Below are 13,141 nucleotides of genomic sequence, written 5' to 3'. Positions count from 1 at the left end.
GATGTGAACCTGGCCAAGTTTTTTTTTTTTTTTTTGAGATGGAGTCTTGCTCTGTCTCCAGGCTGGAGTGCAGTGGTGTGATCTCGGCTCACCGCAATCTCCGCCTCCCAGGTTCAAGTGATTGTCATGCCTTAGCCTCCGAAGTAGCTGGGACTACAGTAGGTGTGCACCACCATGCCTGGCTAACTTTTTGTATTTTAGTAGAGACGGGGTTTCACTATGTTGGCCAGGATGGCCTCGATCTCCTGATCTCATGATCTGCCCGCCTCGGCCTCCCAAAGTCCTGGGATTACAGGCATGAGCCACCGCGCCCAGCCTGGCCAAGTTTTTGTCAGTATTTTAGATTTAATATTTTATTGACTGACAGAGTCTTATGGCCTAAACTTTACTGTGAAATTCGAATAGGTGTGTTGTGATCAGTTTGAGTTTTGACAAATTGTGTATACCTGTGTAACCACTACCGCCCCTAAACCTGTGTAACCAACACTGCCACAAGCAAGATCAACAGTTTCAGTATCCCTAAATGTTCCCTTATACCCCTTCCCAGTGAATCCTTGCCTGTGGTCCTAGGAAATACGAACTGTTTTCTATTACTATAGATTATATTTGTCCCTCCTAGAATTTCATATAGATGAATTCATTATATATTCTTTTATGTCTTTTTTTTTTGAGACAGAGTCTTGCTCTGTTGCCCAGGCTGGAGTGCAGTGGCGCGATCTCCGCTCACTGCAAGCTCTGCCGCCTCCCGGGTTCACGCCATTCTCCTGCCTCAGCCTCCCTAGAAGCTGGGACTACAAGCGCCCACCACCACGCCTGGGTAATTTTTTTTTTTTTTTGTATTTTTAGTAGAGACAGGGTTTCACCGTGTTCGCCAGGATGGTCTCAATCTCCTGACCTCATGATCCGCCCGTCTCGGCCTCCCAAAGTGCTGGGATTACAGGTGTGAGCCACCACGCCCAACCTCTTTTGTCTTTTTTTTTTTTTTTTTGAGACGGAGTCTCTCTGTCGCCCAGGCTGGAGTGCAGTGGCGCAATCTCAGCTTAATGCAGCCTCCGCCTCCCGGGTTCATGCCATTCTCCTGCCTCAGCCTCCAGAGTAGCTGGGACTACAGGGTCCTGCCACCTCGCCTGGCTAATTTTTTGCATTTTTAGTAGAGACGGAGTTTCACCGTGTTAGCCAGGATGGTCTCGATCTCCTGACCTTGTGATCCGCCCGCCTTGGCCTCTCAAAGTGCTGAGATTACAGGCGTGAGCCACCGCGCCCAGCCTTCTTTTACGTCTTTTTTGGCTCAGAATAATGTTTGTGAAATTTATTCATGTTATTGTATATATCAGCAATGATCAGTAATGAATTACCTTTTTTTTTTTTTTTTTTTGAGATGGTATTTCGCTCTTGCTGCCCGGGTTGGAGTGAAGTGGTGCAGTCTTGGCTCACTGCAACCCCCACCTCCAGGGTTCAAGAGATTCTCCTGGCTGGGCGCGATGGCTCATGCCTGTAATCCCAGCACTTTGGGAGGCCTAGGCGGGTGGATCACCTGAGGTTGGGAGTTCAAGACCAGCCTGACCAACGTGGAGAAACCCTGTCTTTACTGAAAATACAAAATTGGCCTGGCGTGGTGGCACATGCCTATAATCCCAGCTACTAGGGAGGCTGAGGCAGGAGAATTGCTTGAACCTGGGAGGCGGAGGTTGCGGTGAGCCAAGATCGTGCCATTGCACTCCAGCCTGAGCAACAAGAGTGAAACTCCGTCTCAAAAAAAAAAAAAAAAAAAAAGAGATTCTCCTGCTTTAGTTTTCCAGTAGCTGGGATTACAGACGCCCACCATCATAGCCAGCTAATTGGCTAATCTTTTGAATTTTTAGTAGAGACAAGGTTTCACCATGTTGGCCAGGGTGGTCTTGAATCCCTGACCTCAAATGCTTTGCCCACCTTGGCCTTCCAAAGTGCTGGGATTACATGTGTGAGCCACTGTGCCCAGCCAATTTTTTTTTAATTTAGTAGAGACAGGGTTTCACTGTGTTGGTCAGACTGGTCTTGAACTCCTGACCTCAGGTGATCCATCTGCCTTGGCCTCCCAATGTGTTGGCATTATAGGCGTGAGCCACTGTGCCTGGCCATGAGTTACTTTTTACTACTGAGTAGTATTCCATCGTATGGATGGCTATACCTCAATTTGTTGATGAGTTCACTAGTTGATCGACATTTGTAGTAGTTTTTGATTCTCTAGTAACAGTATTACCACAAATTTAGCAGCTTAGCATAGCACACATTGATTATCTCATGGTTTCTGTGGGTCAGGAGTCAGGAAACTGCTGGGCTGAGTCTCACCAGGCTACTATTGAGAAACCTCTCGGGACTGTGGTTGCACACAAGGCTTGACTGGGGAGGGGTCTGCTTCCTAGCTTGTGTGCTTGTTGGTGGCATTCAGTTCCTTATGGACCATGAGACTGGAGACTTTAGTTTGTTACTGTCAGTCAACGGCTGCTCTCAGTTTTTTGCCAAATGAGTCTTCCCACTCGCTGCCTCAAAGCCAGCAAAAGAGAGAGTCTCTTAGTAAAATGGACATTACCACCATGTATCTTACCCACATTAATGCAATCACGTACATGCTGTCACCTTTGCCATATTCTGTTGGCCAGAAGCAAGTAACAGATCCTGCCCACATTTGAGGAGAAGGAACAGCACAGGGGCATGGATACCAGGAGGTGGGGATCATGGGGTCACCTTAGAGTCTGTTCGCCACAGGATTGCTTCTAATTCTGGGCTACTGTGAGTATTCGTGTATGTATAAGTGTTTGTGAGGACATATTGTTCATTTTTCTTGGGAAATAACCTGTGAGTGGAATGGTAGAGTCATGTAATAAGTATGTTTAGCTTTGTAAGAAACTGTCTAAATGTTTTTAGCCATTCTAGTGAGTGTGTAGTGTTATTTATTTGTGTGTGTGTGTTTTTGAGACAGGGTCTTTGTCATCCAAGCCGGAGTGCAGTAGTGTGATCATAGCTCACTGTAATCTCCAAGTCCTGGGCTCAAGTGATCCTCCAGCCTCAGCCTCCTGAGTAGCTAAGACTACAGGTGCATGCTACCATGCCCAGCTAATTATTTTTTTGAATTTTTGTAGAGAGGGGGTCTCGCTGTGCTGCTCAGGCTAGTCTTGAACTTCTGGACTTCAGTAGCCCTCCTACCTCTGCCTCCCAAAGTGCTGCAATTACAAGCATGAACCACAGGGCCGAGCCTAAATATTTTTTGTTTTTATGATGCTGTTATATTTATAGATTTTATTTTTTAATTATTCAATGCTACTATGTAGAAATAAAATTGAATTTTTTTTTTTTTTTTTTTTTGAGATGGAGTCTTGCTCTGCCGCCCAGGCTGGAGTGCAGTGGCCGGCTCTCAGCTCACTGCAAGCTCCGCCTCCCGGGTTCACACCATTCTCCTGTCTCAGCCTCCCGAGTAGCTGGGACTACAGGCGCCCGCCTCGTCGCCGGCTAGTTTTTTGTATTTTTAGTAGAGACGGGGTTTCACCGTATTAGCCAGGATGGTCTCGATCTCCTGACCTCGTGATCCGCCCGTCTCGGCCTCCCAAAGTGCTGGGATTACAGGCTTGAGCCACCGCGCCCGGCCAAAATTGAATTTTATATATTGGCCTTGTATCTGCAACCTTGTTAACTCTTAATTCTATTAGCTTTTTTTTTTTTTTTTTTTTGGAGACACACTCGCGCTCTGTCACCGAGGCTGGAGTGCAGTGGTGTGCTCTTGGCTCACTGAAAACCTCCGCCTCCTGGGTTCAAGCGGTTTTCCTGTCTCAGACTCCCTAGTAGCTGGGATTACAGGCGCCCGCCACCATGCCCAGCTAATTTTTTTGTATTTTTAGTAGAGACGGGGTTTCACCATGTTAGCCAGGCTGGTCTTGAACTCCTAACCTCAGGTGATCTGCCAGCCCCAGCCTCCCAAAGTGCTGGAATTACAGGTGTGAGCCACCGCGCCCGGCCTCTAGTACCTTTTTTGTACGTTCCTTGTGATTTCTCTGTAGACAATGGTATCGTCTGCAAATAAAGACAGCTTTACTTCTTGCCTTCCCATTAATATGCTTTTAATTTTTCTTGCTTTATTGCACTGTCTAGGACTTTTGAGTGTATTGTTAAAAGGAACAGTGTAACTGGATATCTTTGCTTTGTTCCCGATTTGGGGGGAAATATTTTTAGTCTTCTACAGTTAAGTGTTAGCTATTGGTATTTTGTAGTAGGTGCCTTTGTCAAGTTGAAGAAATTCAACTTTCATTTTTAGTTGGCTGAGTTTTTTTTTTTTTTTTTTAAGTCATATGTGTTTTGAGGCCAGGCACAGTGGCTCACGCCTGTAATCCCAGCATTTTGGGAGGCTGAAGCAGGAGGATTGCTTGAGGCCAGGAGTTTGAGACCAGCCTGGGCAACATAGTGAGGCCCTATCTCTATATAAAATTTTTAAAAATGAGTCTGACATGGTGGCACATACCTGGAGTCCTAGCTACTTGGGAGGCTGAGGCAGGAGGATGACTTGAGCCCTGGAGTTGTAGGTTACATTGAGCCATGTCACACTACTACTGCGCTACAGGCTGGCTGAAAGATGGAGACTCTGTCTCTTTTTTTTTGAGACAGAGTCTTGCTCTGTCACCCAGGCTGGAGTGCAGTGGTACAATCTCGGCTCACTGCAACCTCCACCTCCCAGGTTCAAACGATTCTCTGCCTCAGCCTCCTGAGTGGCTGGGATTACAGGCGCCCACCACCACGCCTGGCTAATTTTTTGTGTGTTTTTAGTAGAGATGGTGTTTCACCATGTTGGTCAGGCTGGTCTTGAACTCCTGACCTTGTGATCTGCCCACCTCAGCCTCCCAAAGTGCTGGGATTACAGGCGTGAGCCACCGTGCCTGGCCTGAGACTCTGTCTCTTAAAAAAAAAAATTATTTTTCCCAGCACTTTGGGAGGCCGAGACGGGTGGATCACAAGGTCAGGAGATCGAGACCATCCTGGCTAACACGGTGAAACCCCGTCTCTACTAAAAAAATACAAAAATCTAGCCGGGCGAGGTGGCGGGCGCCTGTAGTCCCAGCTACTGCGGAGGCTGAGGCAGGAGAATGGCGTAAACCCGGGAGGCGGAGCTTGCAGTGAGCTGAGATCCGGCCACTGCACTCCAGCCCGGGCGACAGAGCGAGACTCCGTCTCAAAAAAAAAAAAAAAAAAAAAAAAATTATTTTTGAATGTTGTCAGGTGGTCTTTTTTGTCTTTATTTATTTATTTATTTATTTATTTATTTTGAGATGGAGTCTCGCTCTGTCGCCCAGGCTGGAGTGCAGTGGCCGGATCTCAGCTCACTGCAAGCTCCGCCTCCCAGGTTTACGCCATTCTCTTGCCTCAGCCTCCCGAGTAGCTGGGACTACAGGCGCCCGCCACCTCGCCCAGCTAGTTTTTGTTTTTGTATTTTTTAGTAGAGATGGGGTTTCACCGTGTTAGCCAGGATGGTCTCGATCTCCTGACCTCGTGATCCACCTGTCTCGGCCTCCCAAAGTGCTGGGATTACAGGCTTGAGCCACCGCGCCTGGACTTTACTTACATATTTTTAAATTATGTATTTAGTTTTAAAAATAGACGTGAGGCTATTAAACTTTTTTATTTTTTCCAGAGTCAGTTTTGGTATGTTTTGTCTTCAGGAATTTGTCCTTATTTCAGCTATCTCGGCTCTCTGCAACCTTTGCTTCCTGAGTAGAAGCGATTTTCCTACCTCAGCCTCCTGAGTAGCTGGGTTTACAGGTGCCTGCCACCATGCTTGGCTAATTTTTGTATTTTTAGTGGAGATGGGGTTTTACTATATTGGCCAGGCTGGTCTCGAACTCCTGACCTCAGGTGATCCACCCTCCCAAAATGCTGGGATTACGGGCCTGAGCCACCGCACCTGGCCTGAAATTTTTATTTTACATATTCTACTTTTCATGTCTAGAAATTCTATTTTCTTTTTTTTTGAGATGGAATCTCACTCTGTTGCCCAGGCTGGAGTGCAGTGGCGTGATCTCAGCTCACTGCAAGCTCCCTCTCCCGGGTTCACCCCATTCTCCTGTCTCAGCCTCCTGAGTAGCTGGGACTACAGGTGCCTGCCACCATGCCTGGCTATTTTTTTTTTGTATTTTTAGTAGAGAAGGGATTTCACCGTGTTAGCCAGGACATTCTCGATCTCTTGACCTCGTGATCCACCCTCCCTGGCCTCCCAGAGTGCTGGGATTATAGGCGTGAGCTACTGAGCCTGGCCATGTGTTGAAATTTTTGATTGGATGCTGGATATTGTGAGTTCAGTATTGTTGAGGTTCTGGTTTTCGTGGTCTTTAAAGAGTATTTAAAGCTTTGTTCTTCTGGGCAGTTTTTTTATGGTTTAATTTTATTATTTTGAGTTCTGTTTTTTAGCTTTGTTAGAGTGGGTCTGGATAATCTTTAATCTAGGGATCATTTGACCTCCCCTACCAAGATGTGGCCCTTCTAGGTCTCTCCTGAATGCCCTGTGAGGACAGTCCAGTCTGGCTGCTTGGGACTCGTGATTCCTCAGAGTTCTAAAAAATGTTCAGCTCGTAGCTTCTTCATCACTGTGGAGTTTCACCCTATCCATGCACACATTTTAGTATTCAGCAAAGACTTGAGAGAACATCCAGGCAGATTTCTGGAGCACTTTTTCTGCATAGCTCTTTCTTTCTGAAGTCTGTCCTGCAGCTTTCAGCTGCCTTGGCCTCCCTGAACTCTCATCTCTGTCTCTTGAACTCAAGTGGACTGCATGCTCTGCTGGGGATCCCCCTCTCTCTCCTGGGTCTGAAATGTGTCTCCTGGAAGGAAGCTAGAGTGATTTTAGGGCTCAAGTAATTTGTTTCTCTGCTTTCAGGGATCATAGTCCTGCACTGCCTGTTGTCCAATATGTACACAGAGTGGTTTTATTTATTTGGCTTAGTGTTCTAGTTGGTTACAGTGGGAGGGCAAATCTGTTCCCTGTTACTCCATCATGACCCGAAGTTGACTTTGAACAGAGGAGTGACATGAAATAACTTACCATCTCCTCTAATCCTGAATGTGAGGTGGTGGTATTATTCCCGTTATTCCGATAGATGAGGAAACTGAGGCTTAGAGAGGTTGAGCAGCGTACCTCCAAATCACTGAGTTTTTTTTTTCTTTTCTTTTTTTTTTTTTGAGATGGAGTCTCGCTCTGTCGCCCAGGCTGGAGTGCAGTGGCGCGATGTCAGCTCACTGCAAGCTCCGCCTCCCGGGTTCACGCCATTCTCCTGCCTCAGCCTCCTGAGTAGCTGGGACTACAGGCGCCGCCACCACGCCCGGCTAATTTTTAGTAGAAACGGGGTTTCACCGTGTTAGCCAGGATGGTCTCAATCTCCTGACCTTGTGATCCGCCCACCTCGGCCTCCCAAAGTGCTGGGATTACAGCGTGAGCCACCGCGCCCGGCCTCACTGAGTTCTTAATGCCACAGCTTGTGTACTTTCTGTCATGCCACTGCATCTCAAAGGATATTGGTGGGATTGAATCTTATTCCCAGCAGAAAACTACACAGACTAGCTTAGGACATGTCTGGAGTCACAGTCACTGGGCAGAAGCGGGATGGGTACTCCTAGACCTGGAGCTCCTGCCAGTTGCTCAAATCCGTGAGCTGCTTGTGAGCTTGTTCTTTGTTGGGCAGCAGGTCAGGATCTGGGAACGCCTTCCAGTTGGAGAAGGTCAGAGCCTTGGCAGCAGGAGTGAGAGCACCTTTGTCTCTACCAAAAGAAAAGCATTTCTCTCTCTGCCGCCGTAGTCTTTGCCTGACTTGTTTTTTAAAACGATTTTCTGCTTTTGCTTTCTTCCCTTCCTGCCCTCCCCATTCGGGCCTCTGAGGATCCCGGGCATGGATTGCCTTATATCTGTTTCTTATATTGTTATAATACATGCCTGTGGGTAGTTTCTGAGCCTTTTTTTTTTTTTTTTCCTTGAGACAGGGTCTTACTCCAGGCTGGAGTGCAGTGTTGTGATCACAGCTCACCACAGCCTCAACCTCCTGGACTCAGTTGATCCTTCCACTTCAGCCTGCTGGGTAGCTGGGACTTACAGGCATGTGCCACCATGCCTGGCTAATTTTTGTGTTTTTTAGTAGAGACAGGGTTTTGCCATGTTGCTCAGGCTGGTCTTGAACTCCTGGGTCCAAGCGATCCTCCCACCTCGGCCTCCCAAAGTGCTGGTATGAACCACCATGCCTGGTCTTGTTTTTTTTGAATCATGGACTACCCTGTGAAGATTTCCAGGATCAGTTGGAGATGGGGTTTTGCTATGTTGGCCATATGTTGGTCAGGTTGGTCTTGAACTCCTGACCTCAGGTGATCCGCCTGCCTCGACCTCCCAAAGTGCTGGGATTATAGGTGTGAGCTACTCTGCCTGGCCAGCTTTAATTTTTTAAAGAGCTAGTATTGTGGAAGATTTTTAAAAAAATAAGTAGTACTGTTTAAAAACACAGGGTAGTCCACGATTAACAAAATTTTTAAAAAGGCTGGGTGTGGTGGCTCACATTTGTATTCCCACCTTCAAACTGGGACTATGGCTCTGGGAAGCCATGACTTGAGGAATTTGGAGTGTTGCTGTTTCAAATTCCATGGTAGGAATTATGCATACACATGTATCCTTTTTTTGTTTTTGAGACAGGGTCTTACTCTGTTGACCAAGCTGGAATACAATGGCACCATCATAGCTCACTGTAATCTCTGCCTCCTGGGGTCAAGGAATCCTCCTTTCCCAGCCTCCTGAGTAGCTGGGACTACAGGATGCACCACCACACCAAGCTAATTTTTAAATTTTTTGTAGAGATGGGATCTTGCTGTGTTGCCCATGCTGGTCTCAAACTCCTGGCTTTAAGTGATCCTTCCATTGTAGCCTCCCAAAGTGCCGGGTTTATAGGTGTGAGCCATTACACTTGGCTATGCTGCTTCTTCCTTTTTTTTTTTTTTTTTGAGACAGGGTCTCACTCTGTCACCCAGGCTGGAGTGCAATGGCATGATCTCAGCTCACTGTAAGCTCCGTCTCCTGGGTTCAAGTGATTCTTGTGCCTCTGCCTCCCGAGTAGCTGGGACTACAGGCATGCACCTCCACACCCAGCTTATTTTTGCATTTTTTTGTAGAGATGGGGTTTTGCCATGTTGGCCAGGCTGGTCTGTAACTTCTGGCCTCAAGTGATCGCCCACCTCAGCCTCCCGAAGTGCAGGGATTACAGGCGTGAGCCACCATGCTCTGCCGGCCATACTTCTTATATGCTTTGAATATCTTTGGCAGAATATACAAGGAACCAGTGTCAGTGTGGGTCCCTTAGGGTTGGAATGAGAGGGAGGCTTTCTTTTTTACTTTTAATATTACTTTTTTTTTTTTTTTTGAGACGGAGCCTTGCTCTGTCGCCCGGGCTGGAGTGCAGTGGCCGGATCTCAGCTCACTGCAAGCTCCGCCTTCCGGGTTTACGCCATTCTCCTGCCTCAGCCTCCCAAGTAGCTGGGACTACAGGCGCCAGCCACCTCGCCCGGCTAGCTTTTTGTATTTTTCAGTAGAGACGGGGTTTCACCGTGTTAGCCAGGATGGTCTCAAACTCCTGACCTCGTGATCCGCCCGTCTCGGCCTCCCAAAGTGCTGGGATTACAGGCTTGAGCCACCGCGCCCGGCCAATATTACATTTTGTAAAACAATTCATTTACATGGCTTATAATTTAAAATATACTAAAGGGTATATGATGAAAGAGATGTATTTGGCACTGTGTACCGTTTAAAGTTCTTCCCTCTGGTAAATACTAGCTGTTCAAGGGATGAACTAATTTTAAGAGCAGTTCCTCGGTGAAAACAATTCATAGTGATTAGTTTTATTTTAGGAAGAAAGTTTTGGGTTAAGTCAGAGTGGGGCTTCCTAAATACTAAAACTGTTTGCTTTTGTGTGTTTTGTCTGGTCAAATAACCTACATTATTATTTATGGAGTAGTATTAAGGTTGTTGCTTAATAAAATGTGGTTTAAACAAAACTTGCTTATTTTGATTAAGTAGAAGTGTTCAAATCTCTGTAGTACCAGTTACTATCTGAGTAATCATGGGCAAGTTATTTAACTTCTTCTGCCTCAGTTTCCTCATCAGCAGTAATTTGGTATACTTACTGTGAAAATTAAAGAAGGAAAGAGTTAAGTGAATGTTAGCACTTAGTATTTACCAAATGGAGTGGAGGAAAACCCTCAGGAAGATAATGAACTGAAGAATCTAAATAATCCATTCAGTTGAGTTGTCACCATTGTTCAGTTTTTTGTTGCCCATTCGTTCATTTATTCATTCATTCAACAAATTTCTATTGAAGGCCTCCTCTGTGCCTGGCACTGTCCTAGGCCCTGGGGATACAGTGACAAGCAAACGCAGGCAGTTTCTGCACAAGTGGAGTTTATCATCTGGTGAGAGAGACAGGCCTCAGCCCCATAGTCACACAGATGTAAAGTTGTAGGTCTGCTCAGGTCCTTGAAGGAGAGGCAGGTGGTCCTACGTGAGTGCGTCATAGGGAGATCTGACCTAGTCATGGATGTCAGAGAAGGAAAGTTTCCCTGAGGAAGTGTCTTAGCTGGATCTGAAGGATGAATTAAAGGGAAGGAAGGGAAGGAAGGGCATGTGCAGAGGCGCAGTGGCAGAGAAAGCAAAGGCCAGTGCGTCTGTAGGGGGCAGAAGTGGGGAATGTGGTGCCACTTGAGACCTGAGATGTAGTCAGAGTAGATATTAGGCCTTGTAGGCCATGCTGTGGTTTTTCTGTCTTCTTTTTTTTTTTTGAGATAGAGTCTCGCTCTGCCGCCCAAGCTGGAGTGCAGTGGCTGGATCTCAGCTCACTTCAGCTCACTGCAAGCTCCGCCTCCCGGGTTCACGCCATTCTCCTGCCTCAGCCTCCCGAGTAGCTGGGACGACAGGCGCCCGCCACCACGCCCGGCTAGTTTTTTGTATTTTTTAGTAGAGACGGGGTTTCACCGTGTTAGCCAGGATGGTCTCGATCTCCTGACCTCGTGATCCACTCGTCTCAGCCTCCCAAAGTGCTGGGATTACAGGCTTGAGCCACCGCGCCCGGCCGGTTTTTCTGTCTTCTAAGAGCAATGAGAAGCCCTTAAATTTGTTGTGTTTACTGGGGTGAGTGGGTGGATAAGGAATGGGACGATCAGATTCTCCTTTGGAAATGATAGTCTGTTTGCATCACAGAATATGAATTGGAAGAGCGCCAGCACTGATGAGAAGGCTGACGCAGCGGTCTAAGCAGGGGATTTTGGTAGATTGGACCAAAGTGATAGCAGTAGAGATGGAGAAAAACGAATAGATTGTTTCCATGGACTTTTAAATTTTTTTTGAGACAGGGTCTGGCTCTGTCATCTGGGCTGGAGTGCAGTGGTGTGATCACAGTTTACCACAGCCTTGAATTTCCAGGCTCAAGGGATCCTTCTGCCTCAGCTTCCTGAATAGCTGGGAGTACAAGTGCATACCACCACACCTGGCCCATTTTTGTATTTTTTGTAGAGATGAGGATTTGCCATGTTGCCCAGGCTGGTCTCAAACTCCTGGGCTCAAGCAATCCATCCACCTGGGCCTCCCAAAGTGCCAGCATTTACACTACTCTTCCATGAATATTAAGGAAGGAATATTGGCAGACTTGATGTAATGAGTTAGCTCTGGGAGCAAGGGAGAAAGAGCTGTCTCAAGATGGCCTTTGGATTCTAGTTTACATCGTTTGGTGGTTTGTCCCAGCATGCCAAGAGGGAATGCTGGAAGAAGACATAGGTGGCAGAGAGGACTGTGAGTCTGCTCCAGGGCAGCTTAAGTCAAAGAAGAGGCAGGAAGGCAGTCAGATGTGTACCTCAGAGGGGCGTGGGCTGGAGCTCTAAAGGTTTGAACTTACCAATGTCTGGAGCTTGCGGAGGGCAGGAGGCAGGGAGGCAGGGAAAGCTTGCTCAGATTCCCTGAGACCCACCCTCACTTTCTAGATAGTTTCCTGCTGGCTGACCTCTTGTCCTGGGTGGTGAGGCTTTTGGGACAGGACTTCGGATGGAGGGATAGAGTCCTTCATCCAGCAGAGTGCTTGCCACTGTGCTGTGTGCCAGCTATGTGGTAGCAACTGGCATGAGGAATTCTTTGGGAACCCCTCTGTGGACTGGGCTTTGTCCTTTTTCAAGGCAGCCTGGCACTTCCATCTGATCTGTAATAGCTGGGAGAATGGAGGCTGCAGGCTGTCTCCTGGGACACACGGATTTCGCTGCACTCGTCTGGATATTATCTGTAGATAGATGGCAATTGACCTGACCATCAGTCACAGTAAACTAATCATAGCTCACTTAGCATCATACCTGCTTGCTTTATTCTTTTGGAGATTTGTAAATTTCTTCAGAATCTGTCTCTACCTCTGCCTCTCCCTTTCTCTGAATTTTGGCCGGGTCAGTCAAGGGTCGAAGGTGCCTGTGAGGGTGAGGTGGTGGCCCCAAGGAGGAGGAAACAGGCTAGAGCCAGGGGCTCAGCTGCAGTGCTGCCTGCTCGCCTGGAGGTTGGTCTGCTTATATGTCAGCCTGTCACTAGCTTATTTCCAAGAAGGATTTAAGCCTGAGACTTCCTTTACTATTGTGGGGTGGTGTCCTTAGTGGCCGGGGATAAATAGGCACCTGTGTGGTTTACTGGCTTCTGGGCTCCAGAAACTAGATGCCCAGAGAAAATCCTGAGCGTGGGCAGCTGGGGCCCCCTGGTGGTGGAATCTGGTTCTCCACTGCTGCGCGGCTCTTCTTCCCAGTCCCCTGACGTTGGGGAGGTGGCAGAAAGAGGAGGTGTTGCGCTCTGTGTTCAAGCCTTTTCTCTGGACTCTACTCTTCCTGTGGATTTTGTGACGGTCCCCAGCCCTTGCTGCTCAATAGGTGGTCGTAGGCCTTCCTGAGCAGAACCAAGCCTTGTTCTTGGAGTGCTGTGGCGGTGAACCCAGAAACAGTCTATCTTCCCTGCTGCATTCAGAGTCTTTGGGCTACTTTTTACAGGTAGTCCACGGCAGAATACTCTCATGTCATGAAAAACCGGTGAGAGATGTGAGAAAGAGGTGCTAGCGTGCATCGTTTGAGAATGGAACATCTTTGG

At 47.5% G+C, this 13,141-nt stretch overlaps 1 protein-coding gene across 4 annotated transcripts in view; it reads left to right on the top strand.

The window, feature by feature from the left end:
- PEX14 (peroxisomal biogenesis factor 14) overlaps positions 1–13,141 on the top strand; it is a 159,261-nt gene that overhangs the window by 8,867 nt on the left and 137,253 nt on the right. Inside the window, exon 1 of one of the 4 annotated variants that reach the window (XM_033228417.1) lies at positions 13,022–13,044. The exons of the other annotated variants lie outside the window; for them this stretch is intronic. The gene's annotated coding sequence lies outside the window, so the exon portion shown is untranslated. Of the gene's footprint in view, positions 1–13,021; positions 13,045–13,141 lie in introns of those variants that run through there. 4 annotated transcript variants of the gene reach the window in all.

The sequence above is a fragment of the Trachypithecus francoisi genome, unplaced genomic scaffold (assembly GCF_009764315.1).
Source record: "Trachypithecus francoisi isolate TF-2019V2 unplaced genomic scaffold, Tfra_2.0 Lachesis_group12, whole genome shotgun sequence".
NCBI lineage: Eukaryota > Metazoa > Chordata > Mammalia > Primates > Cercopithecidae > Trachypithecus > Trachypithecus francoisi.
Note: the sequence above shows the minus strand (reverse complement) of the source record. Positions and strands in the feature narration are given on the sequence as shown.